This window comes from Pteropus vampyrus, unplaced genomic scaffold (assembly GCF_000151845.1).
Source record: "Pteropus vampyrus isolate Shadow unplaced genomic scaffold, Pvam_2.0 Scaffold180, whole genome shotgun sequence".
Classification (NCBI taxonomy): Eukaryota; Metazoa; Chordata; class Mammalia; order Chiroptera; family Pteropodidae; genus Pteropus; species Pteropus vampyrus.
In genome coordinates this window covers 1,532,727-1,557,876 of record NW_011888961.1, presented here as the reverse complement: position 1 = coordinate 1,557,876, position 25,150 = coordinate 1,532,727, and the positions used below count along the sequence as shown (strand labels likewise).

The 25,150-nt window shown below is 38.5% G+C and overlaps 1 protein-coding gene and 2 pseudogenes across 1 annotated transcript in view; 1 reads left to right on the top strand and 2 right to left on the bottom strand.

The window, feature by feature from the left end:
- Window positions 1-25,150, bottom strand: part of PRTFDC1 (phosphoribosyl transferase domain containing 1) — an 86,060-nt gene that overhangs the window by 43,262 nt on the left and 17,648 nt on the right. The window lies entirely within an intron of this gene.
- On the top strand, window positions 2,465-2,583 carry LOC111746252 (annotated as a pseudogene).
- On the bottom strand, window positions 23,247-23,365 carry LOC111746248 (annotated as a pseudogene).

Below are 25,150 nucleotides of genomic sequence, written 5' to 3'. Positions count from 1 at the left end.
AAAAAAAAAAATCACATAATTTTCAGACCGCTGGAAGCTAGGTCAACACTTAATCTAAAAATAAAATGAACACAGTGCCTCATCCTTCTTTCTTTTACTGTACCGACACAGTGAAAAATCTCAAGCATCAGCTCACTCTTTGGCCACATCACGCTAAAACCACACATGCACAGAGGGGCTTTTAGTCCTGGACAACAGGGGCACAGAAGTCAACAGCATGTGCTGTGACGCTTGCTTCCTCAGGCCTTTAATTATGAGACGTGGCCTGACTTCACTCAGAGCCTCTTGATGAGAATCCCAGTGTCCACTAAATTCAAATTCTGACAACGTAATGCCAGTTTTAGTCTTCCTAATGGAAGGGGAGAAAAAGATGAGAGCAAATGCACCCTATTTGGAACCACTACAGAGGAAAGAGGGGAAGTGTGTCATTCAGTCTGGTGTGAGGAGCACTGGGCGGTCAAGCATTGCAAACGCTTTGGAAAAGGATGACGTGGATGAGTCCTGAAAAGTGCCTCTGCGAAACTCAAGGTCATTCCGATCCCTTACCAAAAGACAAACTAATGTGAGTACATTAAAAAAGAGAGAGTAATTCGAATCAAAAGAAAGTCTCCTTGGAGTCAGTCTTCTGGCCAGTTAAAGAGTTTTCCCATCCCCCTTCAGTCACTAAATTTAAACTTAACAAAACCAAGCAAAATTAAGCAAAAATGCTCCTGCTGTCCGCTCTCATCTCTTAGGCTGTTTACTTGATGACTTCTCTTCCCCTTCTTCCAGAACGAAGAATGTTATTGGTATTTTGGATGAAAATTAGCCAATGTAATGTTTTGACAAAACCCTCCGATGGCAGGAAAGTCTGTTAGCATTTTGATATAGTGAGTCAGTCAGCAGTCGAGGCTCCATGGAGTGATAAGAGGGCCATTAGCATGACACTTTAAAATGTGATGGCAAGCCAGGGCTTCTTTATAAGAATGACCTGTTTTTCCCAAGAAGTTTAAACAATAAAAAACAATGAGGTAGCACTTTTTGCCTGTAAGATCGAGAAACATAATAAAGAAAGAGATGATCACATCCCAAGGTGGTGACAATGAGAAAAACAAGACATTTTTGTGAGCTGCTATCAGAAACACACATTAAATAAAACTGACAGGGAAATCTGGTGATACAGTTATCAAAAGCTTTCAAAGTACATGCAGTTTTAAGACCGAGTCTAACAAAATGTTAAGAGATGTGGACACCATTTTATGAATAAAGATGTTTATCACAACCTTATTTATGATGCAGGAAGACTTTAAGGAATTTAAATGTCAACAATAGAGCATACCTGAAAAATCTCTAAATATATGCACATAGCAGGATGCTTACCCACCACTAAAAGTGATATCATAAAGTACTCTTTTCAATATGTGTCCAACTCTGGATTTTCTTGAGTACAAGCGATAGGAACCTTTTTTGAACTAATTTAAACAAAAAGGTGATCAACCGAAAGGAAGAGTTGAACAACTGAGCTTAGGAAGATAAAACACAGGGCAGTTTGGGGGACAGTGAGACTCTAGAACCAGGGACTCAGATGACCTCAGCACTCTCTCTTTCTCTTGTCTTTGCTTCAACTTCATCTCTAGGCTCACATGCTAAAACCTCATCACCCAAGAAAGAATTTTCCCCTGTAAACTCTGGCATGAAAAATTCCAAGGAAGACTTGATTGGTCTGGCTCAGATCACACGTCTATCCCTTGGACCAATCACTGCGGCCAGTACTTGAGCTCTAAGGATCAGCCCGTCTCATGTCAGATACCTGCCCTTAGATCAACTGCTGTGATGAAGGGGGCAATTTGGATTCTCTGTGAGAGGAGTGGAGTGGATGGACTAGCACAGTCAGGGCCACTGGGGCAACTGCTGGGACTGGGGGAGCCACTCCAATTTGTCTCTCACAACGTCAGTTGATAATATTATTGGTCAGTGTTTTCTTTTTACAACAATTGGACCTAGTCTTCTTGTGAAGTTAAGGAATAACCTTGTCTTACCATATTTTGAGAAAAAGGATTCCTTGGTGACTCCGTGGTTGGGAAGTACTCTTGAGTAAAGGGCACTGGGTGGGGTTACAGTGTCAGAGCCGGGTATGGATATTCCCAGAGACGTGGCTTGAGTGGGACTGGACAGATGAGCCGCTGCCCTGACAAAAGACTTCATATCCTCTACAAAATTTACTGGGTAAGACCTAGTCATGGAAAACAACAATTTATCTATTATATAGAAATCTAGCAGAACTTTTCTAAAACATACCGATTTCTAACTAACCAGAAAGTGGACTCTATCTTTAGAGAGGCCGTATTTGAACCATATTCTTTTTTGGGGGGGTAGGGGGGTGGGGGGGGCAGAAATACAACATGAGCCTTTAAAAATCCAAGATCTCAATTCAATAGAGACAGATCGCTATGACAAATGATGGTCATTTAAAATGTTACCACAAGTCTACAGCTATGCTACCCTGAACAAGCCCCATCCTGTCTGATCTCGGAAGCTAAGCAGGGTTGGGCATGGTTAGTATTTGGATGGGAGACCACCTAGGAAGACCAGGTGCTGTAGGGGTAAAAAATAAAATAAGGGATTGTAAGCTGATGAGGTCCTTGCAATCTGTGAAGTCAACCAAGGGTTGCTGCACCTAAAAATACATAAATGATAAAATAAAATAAAATAATAGAGTAAAATAAAATAAAGTGTTACCACAACAATGAAATACTCTAATTCCATCAGAGAATAGCCAACAACATTGCAAAAAGTATTCTGAATTAAATAGTAATGCTGCCTTTATGGATTTTCTTTATTATAGAGACATGAATATCTGTGGATTTTCATTTACGAGAGATGCTTACTGCCCATCAATAGGCAGAAATCCACAGTTCACCTAATATACTGATGCAACCTAATTCTCTCTTTTGAAAAATCACAACATTTATTTTATATCATCTCTCATATTGCTCAGTTGAGAGAATTTAAAGATTCACCTCTTCCGAATTTCTTTCCAAATATAAATTCTTGTGAAAACCTAAACCAATACTGAGGAGATGTGAGAAACAGAACATGGCAATGCTGTTGACCCCAAGCCCCTTCAAGCCCTGAGCATGTAGCTCACACACCATTCCATGCCTATGCTCAAAAAAAGTGTAGAAACCAAAAAGCCAGAAACTCTGACACAGGGCTCTGTGGCTGACTTTTCATGTGACCTTAGGTAACTTGGTATTTTTGCAACTGAATTTTCTGTATCAACTTCTGCAGCTCCAGCAAAGGAGCTTTCTTTCTTACTCTGGTCAATTAAAAGAGAGTCAATACCACAGAGCCTTCTAGAATCTCAAGTGGAGATAGAAAAGAATGTGCTAACTAACTTGTGAAAGAGTAACCTGGTGAAAAAAAAAAATATGCCTTTTGGGATACATAGCTCTTTATTCTTTTTAAATATTCTTATCCAACTCATTCACTGTATTTAAAAAAAAATCAATTGTTTCTCCTACAAACCAAATAAAAAAATTTACATCATTACTTACAAGCCCAATGAGTTTGAACTTTAGTTGCTAAATATTGTACATGACTATTTTTAGAATTAAAAAACCAATAATTAAGGTGAGGGCTTTTTAAAAAGACTTGGGATGAATATATTTTATAAATAAAATCTATGCATAAAGATCATTTTTAAAAAGGAAGAACCCTGCTTCTTGTGCATGTCCCTAAAAAAAGAAATTATTTTATGGCCACCTGTCATTATTTGGTGTTTGAAATTAGAATTCTAAACTTCTAGTTTGAACATTGAACCACAAATTATCAAAATACAAAGTAATTATAACCTAGAATTCATATTTTAGGATTAGAAATGTGTCCAGTCTTATAAAATGCTTCAGAATCATATGTCCTAGATATCATCACACAATTTAATAGCAAATTGTATCTTGGTTCCTTTATGCATGTGTAGTTGGTCACAAGTCGACAATTAAAATCTCTCAATTTGTCACCCCAATGAATTTAATAAATAAAATAAAAATAAAATCCTTCAGTTGTCAGGCTCTTGTTTCTTGAATGGCCAAGCATCAAAACCATAAGAAAAAAGGGATCTGCAGCAGTGTGGTAATGAGTGGGTGTTTCTTTTTTTGGCATAATGTCAGCAATTAGAGTAAGGGAAACTGGCATGATTGAGAACACATGCGTATTGTAAGATAAAAATAGAAGTTATAGATGGAAAGTTGCTTTTTAAGAGAAATAACTGCCATGGTCTAACCTCACCCATACGCACTAAATAAAATGTGCTGTATAAAAAGCTGAAACAGAATATTTCTAATCTTTCTCATGTTGTTGCCCTAGCCACACCTACGATGTCTTATTGTTATATGAAATCACTCTGCATTTGCTGTGAATTTCTCTTCCTGAACATCTAGGAATGTCCAACTCCCCCAACCGAGATGCAGTGTCTTGTCATGGGTATCCATCCGCAAGGGCCAAAATCCCGGAACTCCCCCAGGAATGTCACCGCAATTCCTGCACCATCCGTCTGTGGAGTAAGTGTTCGGTAGGTGAGGCTGCACAGATGGAGTTGCTTTTGGCAGTGACAACTCTGCCGCAGCAAAGGTGGGTGAAAGAAAGTGATGGCTTAGAGCAACAGATGGATTACTCATCGCAGCTGCCCTTTGAGCTGGATGGCAGAGCAATGTGAATGCCCAGGAATTTTTTTTTTTTTTCTTAATGTTTAAATCGCTCTTTGGCAAACCAACAATTCACATTCTAGTTAGGCACTAATCTCTGCCTGGTTCATTTGATTGGCCAGTTCACAGAGCCATGGACCCAGGCTGAAGGGCTCACCACTGCGGGGCCCCAGTTCATTTTTATCTGCTTTGTGGCCATGGACTGTCCCTTAGCCATAGCCAGTCATTGTGCAAAAATGTGTGTTGTTGGAATCTTAGAGCAGAAATGAATTCTAGCAATTGTCCAGTTCTGTCATTTCACAGTTGAGAGATACAGTCAACTTATGTCCAAAACCCTGTAATTCAAGAGATCACATTAGAACCAGGACTAGAATCTGGAAATCATAAAGCCAATCCCATGCAAACTGCCTCTCTTAGGAAAGAAGACTCTTCCTAGAAGCTCCAGAGGAAGTCGATTTTTACATTTTTTCCTCACACTTGGGACCAGGGAGAGTGACACTGAATCTCAGAGAGCTTTCTTCTCTCACCACACAGTGACAAGGTAATAAATAAGCCTATTTATTACCTATTACAAGGTTACGGTTAGATTTCTTTCTTCCTCCTTGTCTTGGTGCTATGTCATAATTGTTGGCTTAGGTAGTCATTCATTTATTCTTTAAACAAATATCTGCTGATTCCTTAAGACCATAAAAGATTATAATACGTTATAACAGGTTATTTGGCACAGATTCCCCAAATGAACGGAATAACAAGGAATAGAGAGTGTTGGGAGAAAAGATGATTGGATCATCTTCATAGACAAAGTAAATTGCTATTTATTGAGCATCCCTTGTATGTTAAAAACTAAGAATGCAAACAGTTGGTAATGTTCTATTTGTTAACTGGTAATGATTACACGAGCATATTCATATTCACCTGGTGAAAAATTCATTGAGCTGTGCACTCAGTGAAAAAGTGCACAATACGAACACTTTTCTGTATGTAGTTCCACGTCAATAAAAAGCTTTTAAAAGATCCAAATAATAGGGAGCAATTAATAGACACAATTCCAGTTCTCAAGGAGCTTATATTTTAATATAATTATCTTATGATAGCTACAGAAAAGGAAGATCTTGCATTTTGCAAAGGAGAGCACTTTCTGAAGCTTAGAAAGATCAGATGATTGTTTTTGGTAGAGTCAGGAGTTGTATTGGTTTTCCTAGTTGATCATCTTTCCATACCGTGCTTCCTCTCTTTATCAGTATGGCATTCTCTTCTAAAGGTCACCTTCAAAGACGGTCGCTGAGAAAAAAGTACCGTTTTATTTCTTCTTGGCCTAGTTCTAGTCTTTCTAAACTGTAATTGAAAATTTGGGTCTTTCTTTTCATTTACTAAACTGTAAAGTTCTAAAATTTATTAGAAGCATCTCACTTCAATGAAGTTTATCTGATGGGAATAAAGGGGGTTGCCTTTGTACCCCAAGTGGACTGCAAATGTAAACCACTGATATTCTCTTTCATCTTTCATCTGTATGTTTCTTTCTTTCTTTCTTTTTATATTTGAAAATCTAAGATTCTCCCTATCATTTCTGAAGTTGACAAAAACTAGTACATGGGATACCTACTTTTGAGGAACAAGTCACACTATTATGGATCTTCATTGAGATATCTCTGCCCCAAAAGTGTTTATACAACCAACCACGCTTCTCATCAAGAATGAATGATATTAAAAGGCTCCTGCAAGGCTTCAAGGCAGGCATGCAGTAACTGAGGGCTTGTCATGGGCACACTAGTCAACTGCGTGGAAGGCTTGGAACACCTTCGGTCCACGGCACTGGACACCTTCTACGCCACCTGTTGGATTTCCTCTCTCTGACTTAATATTCCAGAGCCTTCTTTTCTAGAAACTTTAAAAATACATCTAAACTTCTAAAGACTATAACATTCCCAGAAGTACCTGCAAAAGACTAAACCATGGTTTATGGAAACCACTCTTATTTAGTCTTTGCCTACATTGATGGTCCTTTCCAAATGTGGGCCCCTCTTCCTCAGCCCACCTCTTATGTAGATATTATCCAAGATCTCATCCTCCACTTTCAAACCAAGTTCACATTCTCTTCCTAGCATCGGTTCCCACTTGTATGCTAATAATGCCTCACTTTATTTTTACCTCTTGCCAAGATATTTTTACAGTGCAAAGGTTTATCTTCTTAATGGCCCACTAGAAATCTCCACAAGGGTGTCCCATGGGCCTTCAAAGTCAGTTTGTGGAAAAGTGCCTGTCATCTTTCCTGATGAATGGTTTCTTTCTCCTATCTCTTAGTCATGACACATTATCCATCAGATACCCAAATTAGAAACCAAGAGTCATAAAATTTTCTTCTCTGCCTTTTATCAACCATATTCAATCATCTATTAATTACTCACCTAGAGGAATTAGTAGCTATTGATTATCTATTTTATAATACTCTGAAAATTAGAGTATTTTCAAGCAGTGAGTGTGGTGGCTTTGAGTGCAAGTGCACAGGTGTATTTAAGGAAACGCAAGGAGGCCAGGATGACTGGCATGAGGAGCGGGGGACGGAGGGCTCACTGGCGGTAGTTATTATTTCATCTCATATCCTGTTTACTTCTTTGAAGTAAGTGTTATTATATCCACTTTATAGATAAGAAACCTGAGGCCCAACTGGCTTCAATGTATTTCCACAAAGTCTCAAGCTAGGTCTATTGTATCTGCTGCTTCCCTTTCATCTTTGCCTTAGTTCAAGGCCCTCCATCTCTTGCCTGGACTATTGCAATAGACTCCTAACTGACATCCCTACCCCTAGTCTCTTCTGCCTCCAGTGGTCTACACCACCCTCAGAATGATTTTCCATGGCACGGCTGATCGCATCAATTCCCTGCTTACAATCTTTCGTCGGTTTCCCATCCTCCAGACTCAGAAGGCGAGAGCCAACTCCTCAGAGGCAGGCCAGGGTCATCTCTGCAGATCTGCTCCCTATCATATCCCTTGCATGTGGTCCTCTGCCCATCCCAAATAGGTTTCCTCCTTGCAGTTGTAAATGCTGCTTCCTTAGCCTTTAACTCCCCATCAACTCTCAGCTGAATGGAGAGCCCTCCTCCATGTTCATTACTGAATTGAGGAAGCCTCTCCAACTCCCTCTCTGCTCCCACGCTTCGTGTATATGCCTCATTGCAGTTCTGATCGCATTGTGACTGCCAGGTCCTCTCTAAAGTCAAAAGAGGCTTCGGGCACCCATCTCATGAGGATCCTGTTATACTGAATATGAAGAAACATAAGAATCACAAAAACGTGTTATAAGTTGGATGTTTGCCTCACACACACACACACACACACACACACACACACACACACACACAGGCACAAACGACTTGTATCAATGAATGAACGTGTCTTCCCATATGGAACAAAGAGAATTGTTTCTCCCTTAGTAAATGCACAGAATATAGACCACACAGAAGGAACACACAAGTCTGTCTTTAGTTGTTTGATATCCTTGGCATTTCCGCTAAGATGCCAGTGAACTGGAATATTTTTATTTTTCAAGGAAATGAAAGTGAGATTGCTACAAGACCTCATTTCATGGGAGCAACTGTGGCTACGAAGCTCACATGTAGGAAGTTTTCTTCAGCTGCTCTTGAGAGCTGTCTTGAGAGCTACTAGTTTCTTGCTCTTGTTCGAGCATCGCAGGCTCTGGTTCTGAAAGGCATGGAGGCAAAGGAGTAGAGAAGTGGACAAGATTTCAGGAGATCTTAGCCCTCTTCCTGCCTTTGTGCTCACTTATTTTTCTTTAAATGGATTTCTTTGAAAGCTAGGCATACAGTTATGTTATAGTTATATCCATTTAGGATATAAAACAGCTTATGCCTCACTTTCCCGAACAGAAACGTCACATGAAAATATTACAGAAAAATAGTATAGTGCAGATAAGTATAAAAATGGAAAATTACCCAGAAAATGGAGACTGAAAGAGAGTTGTATGAGTTAGAATTTCCACAGGATAAAAGTGTCTGACTTGGATCCGCTCAAGGCAAATTCTTCAAAGAAAAAAATCATTTCTATGAAAATAGCAATATGTCATTTTTGGAGTTATTACATCATTTCACTTGAGTTCTGAAAATCCTGGGCAGCTTTACCAACCCCACTGAAAAAATTAAATTCTTTCAAATGTAATGTCTAACAATAGAAAAAAATCTTGGGAGTGATTGTTTTCTTTCTGTCCTTTTTTCATTTTAAAACTACAACCAAATACATTTCAAAGAGAAGTATTCTAACCCTGCATAAATAGAGAATGCAGAATAAAAGACTATTTCATTTTGGAACCAGGCAACAAAATGTCATGACCTTTGCCCTAAAAGTTTGATTTTCACTAAAATTTCTTTATAGAGTTTTCTAGCAACCAAGTGTTTTGAACATTAAATGTGGGAAAATTTTACTTGAGGGCAACACTGCTTTCTAGGACTCGGTCCAAGACATTGAAAGTGAATGTTGAATAGGGCCTTTTAGAATGAAGTTTTACTAACTTCTGTTCCATCTGCAACAAAGTCTCCCGAGAACCAGAACTTTGTCACAAGCTGTATCCCCACCACTGTGAGCAGGAGACCCTCAATACATTTTTGTTAAATTGCATTTAATTGAACATGCCTTCTACTGTTTATTGAATAAAGAACTGGAAGATTGCCACAATGTATTTCGAGGCAATATTTTTTATGTCTAAACAATGTTTCTTTACATATTTTGATGTTTTGCACAGTCTCAGGCAGGAACGAACATACCATCAAGTGACAAAGTGTCCAGTTCTTTCCCTGAGGACTGCTGACATAGATAAGGCTTGAAGGGGCGGGGAAGGGGCCAAGCACTTGAATTTCCCATGGGCTGATGTGCATCTCACTGCATCCAATACCTATTTCTATTCTGACCCTCGAAACTGAGGTGGGACATGGAAGCAGGGAATGAGCATTTGGCGTTAACCCTGCTTCCATATAGCACCTTTGAATTCAGCTATTTTGAGAAAAACAGAAGCTCTCTGGCTGGGGTGGGGATGCAGGACAGAGGGCAGCTGTTTTCAACATAAACTCCCATCCTGGGGTGATCAAACTTGAACAGGGCACCTAACCTTCCTGAGTCATGGTCAACTCATATTTTTAGTGGAGATGCGACTATCTACCTCAAAGATTAGGTGATATCGTAAGCCCTTTAATAAGCAGCTGGGATGCAAGCTGGCTTTTTATTATAAGAATATCCATTACCCATTATCTCACTGTTAGCATTCATTTGTTTGTACATCTGCTTCCTTCACTAGGTTAAGGGCCCCTGAAGGACAGGGATTATGTATGGCTTATGTTTTCCCAAATTGATAGGATCTAGCAGAATCATGGATGTACAGGCTTTCAGCAATTATCAGTCGAATGGGTGGATTTTAAAATATTACAGGTATCTCTTCTTAATTTTTATAGCTTTGTATAGGAAAAACATATCCTTTTCTTCCAATAGTGGAAGACTAATAAGCCACACTTGACATTAAATTTGGATTCCAAATGTTCTCATTCTGTATTTTACTCTGTGTATTGAAAAATGCCACTTTGTTCCATCTCGCCTCCTTCTGAAACTACACGAAACCCTTAGCACCTCCATGGACTTAGGTAGGGGGCTGACTCAGTTCAAAGGCCAGACCTGATGTTCCTTGTTCCCATGCAGATGTATTTCCAGAAAATGCATACATTTCTCTAATGAGCTGAATAATGGCGGAAGCTGAGGATTCAGCAAGTTAAAGACAACTATTATCTTCAAAACTTATATATATATTTTAAGGACTGGAGAAATAAGGCAAGTTTGGCTGAGGAAAGAGCATAAAGCCATAAAAATCTAAGATTTAATTCTGGTTTTACCAGTTAGTTATAAGTAAGTGACCACAAGTAAGTTATCTGACAACTCATAGCTTTTTTTTTTAAATCTCATTCTATGTATAATGGGGATAATGACACCTATTTCAAAAGGCCTTGGGAGATTAAGATAATGAACATGAAAATGCAGTATATGATCACAGTAAATACCATCATCAAAGTTAGTTGAGTGTGAATTAACTAAGAACCTAGAATTTCTGGTTGTCAGTATGAGAGCAAGCATTTTTCTCCCCATAGGAATATGTGATTATAGATCCATCCAGCTTTAATAAAATCTAGTACTCAATAATACAAGTCTACAAAATAATTCAATCCCACTTATTTCACTATAAAAGGATATTTTACAAAATGAATCACCATAGGATCCCATTCAATAAAAACTGAAGTCGAGGCAATTAAAATTCAATACAATTTACAAAAATAGTCATTAGACCTGACTTTTTACATTAAAAAAAAAAAAATCACTAAATAAAGAACTACGCCCTCCAATTTACAGCTGAGAAGACAGATGCCTAGAGGGTTAAGTAGTTTTTTTTTCAAGATTTCTTATGCACTGCAGGGCTGTACATTTATTTATTGAATCCCAAACAATTAAAATGTGTTAATCTCAAAAAAAAGCAGTAATATTGAGCACTATTTTTCAAAAAAATCAACTCTTTTGAGGTTTACTTCACATATACCAATTTAAGCATATAATTCAATGAGTTTTCACAATTAGTCATGTCTCCATTGCCACGATCACGTCCTAGACTATTTCTATCCCCCCCAAAGAGCTCCCTGTGCCACTTTGCAGTTGTTTCCCGCCCCTCCACCTGCAGCCTCTGACGAAATGCTTTCTGTTATGATTGTTTGCTTTTTTTTTCCCTAGCATTTCATTTACACAGAATCATACGGTACATAGCTTTTTACGTTTGCCTCTTTTTCATAATGCATTTGAGATTCGTCCATGTTGTATTACTCCTTGCATGCGATTCACTCCTTTTTATTACTGAGTAGTATTTTATTCATGGATGTACCTACCCCAGTTTAGTTATCCCTTCACCAGTTCATGGACATTTAGATAGTTTCTAGTTTGAGTTATTATGAATAAGCTTTCTACGAACATTTGCATACAAGTCTGTGTGTAAAAAATGTTTTCATTTCATTTGGTTAAATATCTATAGGACTAAAATTGTTGGGTCATATCGTGTATATTTAACTTTATAAGAAACTACTGAGTTTTTCAAAGTGGCTATACTATTTTGCATTCCCACCAGCAGTGTATGAGGGTTCCAATTTCTCAACGTCCTCTCTAACACTTACCATCTGACTTCTTGATTTTAAGCATTCTGATGGTGGGCAGGGGTATCTCAGTGTAGTTTTGATTTGTATTTCTCTGATGACTAGTGATACCTGGAATCTCCCGATGTTCTCATTTGCCACTCATCGTATTTCTTTTGGTAGAATGTTTATTCATATCTTTCTTTTTTTAAAAAAATTGAGTTATTTGTCCTATTATTAATGGGCTGTAAGAATTCTTTATGTCTGGATATAAGATCTGTAGCAGATATGTTTTACAAATATTTTTAATTGGTGCCTAAGTCTCAAATGCTAGAGTCATCCTTGACAACTCTCATTCTGTTTCCTTTCACATCCAATCCTCCTGATTCCATCTTAAAATGTATCTAGAATCTGACACTCTTCGCCATCTCCACTACTGCCACAATGCTCCACCACCTCTCACCTGGATGATCGCAATAACCTCTCAACTGTTCTCCCTGATCCTGCCCTTGCCCCTTCATTCTATTCTAAACATGGCATCCCGAGTGATCCTCTTAAACCATAAATCAGACCATGTCAGTTTTTTCACTCGAAACTGTCCAAAGTCTTTCTTTTACTACATCAAAAACTACAGACAGTTATAAAAACAGAGAAAATGCCATTTATATTTTTCGAAATCAGATCGGATAATAGAGCACAATGAAATCTTTTTGCTAGATCAAATATAAAGTATTTCAAGTGTAGCATCTAGAAGTTCTAATATCATTTGCTATTGAAATTTCAGCTACTTTATGGAAAATACACTAACTTTTATAGGGCTACTCAGCTTCTAAGGCAATTGCCTAGGAGAGAAATTCTATGCTGAAAAAGAGATAACCCTGTGATTGGCTTCTTTTTGTTGGTTCAAAGTTGTTAGCCAAGAGATGGTGGTGTCATGCTATCAGAAAACATGTCAAGCAATCTTACCGTTCCTTTTAGTTTGACTCTTAAAGTTACTTCACATCTATGGTTTATGAGATGATTAATTATGCAGTTTTTAATTGGAATAAAGTTCTCTGTTGGATGGTATCATTGACATGCTTGTTCCTGTGGCTCCAAATATTTTAACATATTTCAGGCCCAAACTGACAATTCTTTATGCTCAGAGAATTCGTTAAGTAAAATTCTGCTATAATTTATTGTGAAGACAATAAAAAGAGGTTATGATCAAGTCAGGCTCAATACATCTAATCTGAGTGTTTAGGAATTGTCATTTCTGCCAGAAATGACCCTAAATGATTTTCAATGCCCCCATTAGGGTATATTTTCATTCAGATTATCATCAGATGCTAATAAGGGAAAAGCCACTTGGGCAATGATTTTAAAACAATTTTAAGAATCTATTTACTTCTAATATAAGAACTAGAACTCATATTAGTGAAGGTCAGGAAACACACACAGCAGCTGTGCGTTTGAGATACACGAATAATTTTTTCTTTGAGTCCCATGTGAAGAAAGAGGATTTCCATGGTTATTTTTAAATAGGGTTAGGAGATTTTTTAATTTGGGAACTAATAAAATTTTATTTTTCTCTCTGAGGAAACTACTTGACTTCCGGGAATATCATTTTATCTGAATTTTTATGTTGATAAATTGAATGACCACAAACTATAATATGAAAATATCCAAAACTAACACGGCCTTATGAATCTCTTGGCTAATGTGCTTTATGCCATAAAGTTTCGTAGTCAGGTCAGCTGGAAAAAAATAAATCACAGACCCAGGACTTAAAATTGTGTATTTAAATAAGAAAATGAAGTTAATAATAGCTACAAGTAAACATTGTTTTAAGACATAGAATCCATTTGCTAAATTTCCAAATATTTTATTCAAGTGTGAGGAATGTGACTATTCCTCCAATTTGGTCTGAGTTACTGTGAAAATAACAAGAAAGTCATGATGTACTTTCATAAAATTATTTCTCAGGCATTTGCTATCTGCTTTCTATTTTGTGAGCCAGTGGAGAATAAAACCAACACCCACGTGTACATAGTGTTCTAAAGTAAAAACACATAGGGTGAGAAGAAAAACATAGCATGAAGGTGAACTTAGGGTCATTTAGTGCCTCACGAAGATGTACTTCTTGGCCTGGCAGCATTCTTAGGCAGCAAGGTGTTCTCTCCTTTCTGCCCTCAGCATCGCAGGGGTGTGGTATTATCTTAACCTTCTACATGCTATGATCTGGTTTAAAGAGCAGAGTTTAAGAGAAGTGAATGAAATTTGTTTTGGAACATATCAAGAAAATATGGCCCTGGGCCCTGCTCTGGTTCTTACAAGGTCTCGGCCACAATAAATACCTTTCAAAGAATTTTGTTGAAACTGCAGGAGACACAGTTACCCTCTTCTTCAACTAGGTTCATATCACTAAATACTTCATCTTTTCCACATAAAGCAAATGGCTTGTGCCTCAGGCCTAAGTAGGATCTAACAATAACGGTTGTTATTTATTGATCATCTATTTGCATGATTCTGTACTAGGGGCCTGTATATGTCACCCATTTATTACTCATAAAGTCTTCTCATGAGATAGGTATCATTAGCCTTATCTACAGATGAAAAGACTAACATTCAGAAAGGTTCAGTAACTTGATCTCAAAAATTGGTATTTGATACTGGAATTTGTACCAGATGCATCTTTATTCTAATGTTTGTGCTTATGGCTTCCATATTACTTTTTATTATGCTTGCCTTTTCAAAGATCTCCGACATTTGCACAAAGAAATGGGTCATCGAGCTTCCTTTACCATGCATCCACATGAATGTGAGCTACGAAGAGCTCACCTGCTCAATTTAAATGGTAAAACCAGCGCTTCTCATTTTCCTTTTAATGTTCCTTTCCGCAGTTGGCTTCCACACCCCTACTGGCAATGTGAGAACTGCATACACCTCCTGGGCAAGGGGTCATTGTCAGTGTCCCACCCCACTTCCTATGACTGGTTGTCTAGTTTGGTTGCTATTGCTGACGGATCATCATTTGCCGAAGCTGCCCTTCTCTCTTTGTGGCTTAAGACACCTGGGCCCTTGTCAAAGCCATTAGCAAGTTCCATCTTGCTGAATGCAATGGTCAGTTTTCAGTCTTCTCATCTGATCTGTCAGCAGCATTTGATGGTTGACTGGTGGCCCATTCTTTCCTGGCTGCTCTTCCTCAGACTCCCTTGCTAATTTCTTCTCAAACTCCTCGTTTTTAAATATTGGGATGCCCCAGGGTTCTGTGCTTAGATCTCTTCTCCATTTATTCTCACTCTTTGGGTGATCTCATCCTTTATCACGGCTTTAAATCCCTTCTATATTGACCACTTTCGAATTATTTTTAAGTCCTCACTTAACGTCATCGGTGCGACTTTAAGCAAAACGATGTAAAACAAAACCGAAGTTTTACCAGAGGAAAATTGATATAAACAAGAGTTAAGCTCCCATGGCATATTTTTGGTCACAAAATCATCACCAAACTTCTAAATAAAGACCCCAAATAATTCTAATATTAAAGACTGAAATAAATGTGAGCTCTACATACATTTAAGGAAGATTAATAAAAACAAGTAGGATTATTTTCCAATCCGCTTACTTCAGTTCAGGTCACAGGTGGCCAGAGCCTATCCCAGCAGCTCAGGGCGCAGGCAGGATGCCAGCCCTGGACAGGACGCCCCTCCACCTCAGAGCCACTCATGCCCACACCCACACTCACATAGTTTAGACGCAACAATTCACCAGACTGCACATTTTTGGGGGGTGAGAGGAAACTGGAGAAAACCCACATAGACATAGGGAGAATGTGCAAACTACACACAGTCAACGGCCCCAACCAGAAACGGATTTTTTTCCTCATCAACGTTATAACAAAATGACATTGAGGACTTGCTTAATATCTTCATCCTCAACCTCTTCCCTGAATTCCAGACTGGTATATCCAACTGCCTGCTCATCTTGGATGGTCAAGGGGAAAAACAGTTCAAAACCAAACATATAAAGTTCATTATAAAGTTAAATATATACGCTGTTTTCCCCTTCCAAAGCTCCCCTTTTCACGCTCTCCCTCGTTTTAGTAAATGGCAAGTCAATTTTGCTCAGGCCCAAAGCCTTGGAGTCGCTCATGACATGCAACGTCAAATCCATCAGCAAATCTGGCTAATGGTTCTGGCTTTACTCTAAGATACATACAGAATCCAAATACTTCTCACCACCTCCTCCGTAACCATCCTGGTTCAAGCTATAATTATCTCTCACTGTGATTACGGCAATGGCTTTCCAAATGTCCCTGCTTCAACCTTTACCCTGTTCATTCCATTCTCAACACAACGGGCTCATTCTTTAAAACTTGAGGAAGACCGTGTCACTCTGCTCAGAGCCCAGTAGTCTTCCCACTTCTTCAGAGCAAAAAGGCGGAGTCCGTATAATGGCCTGACAGATGCGACACGGTTCCGTCTTCCCTTACGTCTCTGACTTCATCTCCTGCCAGTCTCCCCTCGCTTAGTCTTCTCTGGCTTCGTTTGCCTTTCTTCAGATGTGCCGGGCACATTCTCACTTCACGGCGGCCACACTTGCTATTTCTTCCGCCTGCCTGGAACTCACTTCCTCTGTCAACATGGTTTTCTCCCCTTTTTCTTTGAAGTCTCTGCTCAAATGACCCCCCAGTTAGAGATGACCTTCCTGGCCCAGCGGTCCCACAACCCCCTTCAGGCTCCCCTATCTCTCTGACCCAGTTTTATTTATTTTTCTCTACAATATTTTTCACTATTTGACACATTTCATATTTTCTTGTCTTTGTCATGTTTTTAATTTCCTGTCTGTTTTATCTGGAATGTAAGCTCCAGAATGGCAAGGAATCTGTTCACTCCCATTTCCCTTGCACCTAGAACAGGGCCTCACTCAAGGTATCTCTTTGTTGAACAACTGGACGATGGCACTTTTGTGCTCACAGACCCCCAATAGCATCATCTCCTATTTCCTGACAAGTCTGTCTCCTCCGCCTAAACTTTAGACCTTCCCTATGGTCCAGCTGCCTTTTAGTTATGTTTCCCCATTGTCCTATAGATCAGTTAGTTACTGGGCTCAATGATGCCATCCAGAACCCAGGCTCTATGCCCTTTCTCCTCTGCCATCCTCAGTAATTAGCCAAGTCCTTATACTTGTGGTCCCAAGATTGCCACAGCTGCAGGGGTCACTTTACGACAAAATAACATCTTGTTAAAAAGAGAGAGATTTCCTTCCATGGTTTGTTTTTCCTAGGGAAACAAACTTTTCCGTCTGGGAGGATGGGGGCTTCCCTTTACTCTGTCAAATGCCCATTTCTTAAGTGTAAGGGAAGCTGAAAAAGTGAGCCGTTGGCATCAGTAGCCTCCGTGACGGGAGGCAGAAGGGTTGTGGTTGGGAGCAGAGATTATCGTTAACTAGGCAAGCCAGAGTGTCTGCTGCGGTGCACAGGTTTCTGACCTCCAAGAAATTTTCTTCTGCTCTTACTCATCTTTTTCTGTTACAGAGTCTTGCTTTTGCTCTAGAGATGAGATATTTTATTTCGTCTCTAATGTTCAGTGTTATTAAACATAATACTTTGAAGTTTTCTTTTAGTTCCTGCTTTATCTCCATTTTCTTGGAGTTCTCGACATATTTTTTGTTTTTATTTTGTTCTTTTTTTTGTTGTCTTATTCATTCATTTTTGAGACGTTTACCTATTCTAGTATATGTAGTCTGTATGTAACTCTTAGCCTAACAATGATGCTGACAGAAAAAATATTATTCCTAGAAAAGTCTGCGTTAATCCATCCATTCGAAATATGTTTAAATTTATCCAATGAAACAAACTGAATTACATAATGGTTTTCAAATTAAAACATACTCATTAATCATCTCAAATTACTACCAATTCTAATTCTTACAAAAACATTACCTAAAAGCATCTAAAATTTTATCCCTTTTTGCTAGTCTAAATTGATTTGAGTTAAAAGTGAGTGGATTTTGCTTTAAATAAAGAAATAAAATAACATGTTTCTTTCATAGCTAAGTACTTCCCTGTCCACAATTCAACCACCGTTAAAATTTAAAGAATTTAACAATAGAGGCATAATTAATATCTTCCTGAGTGACTTGGGCTCAGAAAGAAGTGGAACAAGGGAAAAACCTATTTCCATCTTAAGAAATTATCTTAATAAGCAGAGGAGAATAAGATCGTACATTTTCACTTTCAGGTCTCTTCAACAGAGGCCAGGATGAGCTTCAAAGTGCTCCCGGATGAGAGTTCTAGTTGGGGGCGGCTTCTGAGCATCCCTTCCAGGTACCTTTCCTCGTTGCAAGAGGTACGACAAGGAAAACGACACACAAAGGTCGGGAGGACACCGAACCCCATGCCGGTACTTCAGCGGGGCTCATGAGAGAAGAAGGAGTAATTCCCGGCTTCTACATGTCACATGCCTACCGATACTTCCCACTACTGTATTAGATTAACGTTTTTAGCAGAAATAGTGCTGATTCATCAGACTACTGGTCTACTATGACGGCCTAGGCTTTTCCTGAGGCATTTCTGCCTAGTCCTTTCTCTCTGTGGCGTGAGCTTTGGGGCCCTTGACGTATTGTCGTGCCCTTTCTCTCACTGAGAGTCATTCTGTTTTTATGGTATTATTCTCTAATGTGTCAGTGTCTCTGTTTGGATTCCATTTCTGTTCTCAAAGAGAAAATAACGCTATGCAAACAGAAAAAAGAAAATATTTTCAAAACTACCTTCCATATGAATGCCAAATTAATAAAAAGAAAGTTAGATAACTGTTGTCCTTGAAAGCTATGGATCTCAAGCATTTTAATAAATATTAAAATTACCTGAGTTGTTAACAATAATGTTGCATTTAATAATGGAAAACTCATGCCATAAATTAATCTGTACTGTAAATACATTTAAATTTATCCAATGAAACAAACTGAATTACATAATGGTTTTCAAATTAAAACATACTCATTAATCATCTCAAATTAATAAATTTGAATAAACACATTAAATTCAAATTGTATTATAGCACAATGACCATCATAAAAAATTTTTTAGAGACTAATATCAGATATTTTCCTGCGTTATTTTATTATATCCTATATGTATTTTTATAAAATGCATACAAAATATGTAATTTTTAAAGGCTTTTATGGCCTTGATGACAGGTTTTATATTCTATTTCGGTTACAGATGATAAAAATAACCTAACTTCTGAAGGAAGGGCAAAGATTTTTTGCTGCCTGAAATTATGTGGATCTAAAAATTAGACATTATCTGGACACAATAAATAAAATACTATATTGTATCCTATTTGGAAAAGAACAGGTCCAAATAAATGAAAATGATTAACAGCATGCTTATTATACACATGCAGCATGCTTAAGGGGTCCAGGGCATACACGTGAGGGATAAATGGAGCAACACAAGGACATAACTGCAACCCTGAGGCACTTAATGCTATCAGGATTCCTCGTGCACAGACTCTTGTGGGCCAGGCCCTGCCTAGTCCCCAGGTTCTGTAGCCTGCTCTCTCAACGGTCAAGTCACCTGCCCCCATGTCACCTACTGGCTCAACCTCAGCGAACCTTAGCTGGGATTGGAACTCTGGAACTGTGGGGCAGGCAACCGGAGGCTAAGGTCTCACGGCTCAGTACTTGCCTCTCCTGTTGGTTTTGGCACTATGCCTTGTTCTCAAGATCCACTGCCCTTCGTGTGTGCTGGTTTTATGCCTTGTCCTGTCGTCTACGTCCAAGTCCCTTCCTGGAAACTTGCCCGGCACTCTTAAAGAACTGGGGAGCTCCCTTCTCCTGCCTGGCCGCCTCCTAAGCATTACGGTCCTTTTCCTCACCCACGGCTCCAAGAGGTAGACGTGGCATTGTGGTTAAAGGCCCCAGTTTGGGAGTCTGACCGACCTCCACTTCCCAGCCATGTGTTCTTGGGGGCCCGACTAATCTCTCTGTGAAAAGGTGTATTAGTAGCACTGACTTCCTAGGGGTCTTGTGAGGGTATAATAAGTTCCACACATAAAACACTTAGAACAATAGCTGGCCATGATATATAAGTACTCAGTATATATTAGTTTCTATTTATTTGAACCAATAGTAGAATATAAGCTGGCTAATCCTACCAGCCTAGTGTTTGGAGCCCTAAAGGATATGGTCTTTCAGCCCATCGCTCTACTACCTGTTACAGCTGCTTTGCTGGCAGCCAAGTGTACTCCGCAGTATGCCTCACTCCAGGCTGGCTCTCGTTCCTTCTTCTGGATTCAACCCCAGCCTGTGGCAGTTACTGAGTTAAGTACAGCTCTGTCCCCAGACTGGCTCTGAAAATGTGGTTGCCTCTGTAATTTAATAATTACTTCTGCATTATTCTCTTACTTGCCCTCTCAGTGTTTGCTTTTCATAAGGAAAGAGACATCCTAATAAGCATCTTAGTAATGTAACAGAAACGTGGTCTTCGCCCTTTGGTTATTCTTAATTATTGAGTCCTATACATTTTCTGTTACATTTATAGACAAACTAAATTTGAATACAAAGAATGTACATGAATAAAATGCATAGGTATCTACAAAGTAAAGACTGTAACGAATGATAACTAAAAATGTTGTTATAAACCCTACCGTTGACTTTATTATAAACTCGGGCTTTGGTTTCACTTAAAAAAAAAAAATCTTCTACTTGAAAGAATTAGAAATTTTAAAGTAAACTTTCTTAGAGCAATCTAGGAAAAGCTAGACGATCTCTTTTTAAGGTCAAATAGATATTTGCTTCATGTCAAGTCTTTTCATCCATGCGTGCTGAAAGCCAGCAGTAAATATATCTTAAGAACCAAAGGTCAAAGACAAAACAGGTAATGTCAGCACTCTTTGTTTCTGTAACATATGAACATGACAGATGTTTTAGCGTCTCTTTCCAGAAGTCACACCGAAATTACGTTCTGGTTTTCATAAATGCTTTGGATTAATTTTAAGGATTTATGTGGATAATTCCAATCATCCAGGCCTCTCCCTGATTTATTCTTTAGTAAATAACCCTCCCTTTGAAGTTTGCAAAGTGTTTTGAGGAGGTTAAAAATAGTTTAGATACTAAGGTGAAAAAAATCTGCAGCCTCAAAGGAATACCCTCCTGTTTGCAAAAGAATACTGGAATACTATTACAGGACCCAATAATTAAGAACGATCAAAGGGCACGGACCACGTTTTCTGTTACATTTCAGCTATTCAAACACTTGCAAATGGTACTGCAAGAGAAAGGGGAACTACCGATTCATCAATTCCAAGTGGTATATTTTCTTCACATTTTAATATACCCCAAATCAGGATGCATCTTAAAATGCATGTCAGGTCATAGCTTAATTTATAGCATTTTTTCTTTCTTAGTGGTACACTAAGTAATAGTTAATTTACAATCTACGATGTCTTCGATTTAATAAAATATGGTTAGGTTTTAGAATTTCTTTTGTCTCTCATCTTCCCTTTTCTATTCTTTTATTTCCCTACTCCTTTAGTTTTTCTTCCTTTCTTACTTAAAAAAAGATAGCTAGCTAGATAGGTAGATAGATGATAGGTAGATGATAGATGATGGATAGATGATAGATAGATCTTTTCTATATCTATATAGATATGTACACACACATACAAATTACATATAGATATATGCATAAACACACTAGCCTGTCCTCATTCCCCACTGGTATAGATCATCGAAGACTGACTTAAACCTTGTGTTCTGAACTGTGGGAATGAGAGAAGAAACGTATTTCAGCTTTTCTCTTCCCTGTGGGATTAGGTTTGTGGCCAACCCTCAGCTCTAATGAGCCTTTTTTATAAAGATGCCAGCTTCCCCGGGGGTTCACACCTCCTACACGGCAAACCTCAGTCTTACTGCAGCCACAGTTTGTATTTTATCTCCAGAAAACTTTCTCTTGGTGCCGCCAACACACGGGAATTATTAATTAATACAAAGCAGTGCACGTTCCAACAGCACAGGGGAAGGATCTAAGGTGACTACAGCCTGCTTAACATAAAATCTCTCCAGTTTTTAGAGCCTCGAAGTTTGATGAAGATTTTGCTTTGCTCACAGTAAAACTGGTGGAAAACAAAGACATCAGAGTATTGCATCCAGAGTTGAACTTTATCCTCACACTGGATCGTATATAAATTCATGAACTTTTAATTCCAGGCGACATTTACGAGGGAATAAAGGAAGAAAGCTTGGCAAATGATACGTCCGCACACAAAAAAGCTGGCTGAAAAATCACTTGCTGGCGCCTACCAATACTCCCCACCGATTGCTGTGGAATCCTCCCAGGTCTCTACTCCCAAGACCCTTCGAATAGATGTTCCAAAATGCCTCCCAACCCTTCCCTCACAGAGCTCTCTCAAAACACACTAAACTGAGTAGCTAAATTATACCTGTTCCTCTTTGATTCAGGTCTCTACACCCCCAGGAGTTGGGAAGGAGCTTGGAGTTCAAGGCTCCTGTGCCATTCTGCTGGATTTGGCATCCCAAGAGCTTTAACTGAATCCAGAGTGTGAGCAGGTGTTGTCAGTCTTCATATCTTTGGAAAATCTCCATAGTGTAGGGAGAAAAATGAAAAGAAAGTCCTAGTTTCCCAGAATTTACAGAAAAACCAAGTGTCAATATTTATTACTTATTTTCTTGGAAGGTACTTCTTCATACTTTATTAGTATAATGTATAAACTACTTCAGAAAAATAAGAGGTTAATTGTCTATATTACGGGCATTGCCATTCTTTCAGAAATTATGGGTGATGGCTTAACCGAGTTCAGCAAATATCAAAATTAAGCTCAGGGAAAAAATGATGCCAATTCATTTGGTGACATTTTGCTCCCTTTAGCCTAATATAGCTCAGTACATCAACATCTCTCTAGAGAGACAGTGTGTTTTAGTGGTCTCAGTCTTGGGCTCTGGAGTTGAACTTGCTTTGAAGATTAGATCCTCCATCTACGAGCTGTTTGACTTTGGACATGTTACTTAACATCTCGGTCCTCTCTGCTTACTGGGAAGTTATACATAACGTACAAAATATTTCTGTTCTTTCAGTGGTTACCCTTAAATTTTCAAAGGCATACCTAATTTAAAGTTTGCAAGTCCTCAACATTTTTATGCTTTTCCTAAACAGTAACAGGACAGAAGACCATTTTTACTCTGATCATTTACAGCTGAGAGTGGCCTGGTATTTTAATTCTGTCTTGTTTGTTTTATGACCAAAATGTGTCACAATCAGTTATTATTTTATCAACTTTTTTAACCAATCAAAACTTTCTTTCTTTCTTTATTAGGCGAGGCAACCCTTGGTTGAACTCACAGATTGCAAAGACCTTGTCATCTTGCGATCCCTTATTTTTTTATTTTTTATTTTTTACACCTACAGTACCTGGTCTTCCTAGGTAGTCTCCCATCCAAGTACTGACCAGGCCCGACTCTGCTTAGCTTCCGAGATCAGACAAGATCAGGCTCGTTCAGGGTAGCATGGCCGTAGACTAATCAAAACTTTTTTGATTAATTACATGCTTGTCAATTTTTTTTGTATCACATTCACTCTTTTGGGTTCAATTTCCTTCTTACTAAAATACACCTTTAGAAGGTGCTTTCAGCCAGTGTCTGTTACCAAGAAACTCAGAATGAGACTACTTATGTCTTTGGCTGGCACTCACACTTGAGTTAAAGATTAGCTAGCTAGAGATGGAAATCTAGGCTAACAGTTATTTTCTCTCAGTATATTGACAATACTACTGCATGTCTTCTGATTCTGTTGTCGCCTTTAAGAAAACTGGTGCTAAGATAGTGGCAATTCTTTCAGAAGCAATTTTTCTTTTCTCCTCAGTTGCTTTTATGATCTATTCATTAACTCTGTTTTGTTTTTCACTTTCACTGTTGCATGTCTAGGTACGGTCTTGCTGTACTTCCTGAATCTGAATATTCATGCTTTTCATCTACTGTAGAATATTATTAGGCATTATCTTATAAAAAGTTGCCTCTCCTCAATTCTCTCTAGTCTTTCCTTATAGAATTCCTATGTGACATATTTTGGGTCTTTTCTTTCGATCTTTCATATCTCCTATCTTCCTTTTCTCACATCTGTGTTACCTTCTGGGTAACTTTTCTCAGGTCCATCTTCCAGTTCAAAATTCACATAGATAATAACATTCAATCTGCTATTTATCCTATCGTTTGAATTGCTATCTTTTCCATTCAATCATTTCCTTTTTCATTGCTAGACATTCTATTACTTCACTTCTGAAAGTTCCCTTTTATTTTTTTCTTCCCGTATTGTCTTACCTTTTCTTTGAATACTGTCATTTATGTCTTCAGTCATATTAAGTAGAGTTATTTTATATTCTCTTCCAGATAATTTGTTTACTTTTTGCTGCTATTTATTTTTGCCAGCTGACCTTGCCTATGTGGATTGCTTCCACGTATCCTTTGTGCTTTGGGTTTGCAGGCTCAGGTTAAATGAAGCTTCTTTGTAGGCATCCTGTCTTGGATGAGGTACTTCCTTTAGAGAGGTGTTCAATTTGCTCCCACAAGGTACTGGAGGGTACTGTGGTCTGAGACCAATTTTAATACTAAATTCTCAGGCTGGAGTTTCCAAGACTATGTAGGTAAATTAAAAACCCCAAATTCACATGTGGTAGAGACTCATGTTTAAAACTTCCCACAGGATATTTTACTTTCCCACTCTAGCCCACGCCAAGAAAGGCTAGCTAGTTTCTCTGAGTCTTCCACTAGTAATGGGTGAATTTTTTCAACAAAGACATACACCTTTGAAGGCATTGGCCTTCAACTTCTCATTGTATATGAGTCCAAATCTTTATCGTCTGTCTCTGCATGGGTGTGAAAGTCAGATTACTGAGACTGACACTCCCTCTCTCCAACCCCAACTCCTGGGAGGCACCAGTTCATACTGACATTCTGATTCTCATATACTTCATTTCTGCCCCTAAGATATCCCTTACCTTCCTGTGAGCTCCAGTAAGCATTTAAAAGGCTTTTAAGTCATATTTCACATAACATTTTCAAGTTGTCTATTCCATAAAATTTCCACAATCATATTATCTCTGTTTGGTCTGTTAATCCACATGGATGTATTACTCTATGAAAAAAATTTTTAATGTATAATGCAGTGATAGAACACAAACAGCTACTCATGAGATGTAGCATATCCTTGCATTAGAGTAGCTGAAAAATATGGCCCCATAGGCGAATACCCTCTTATAAGAAATAATTGATATTTGATTCTTTGTTAAATAAACGCTGAATACTATG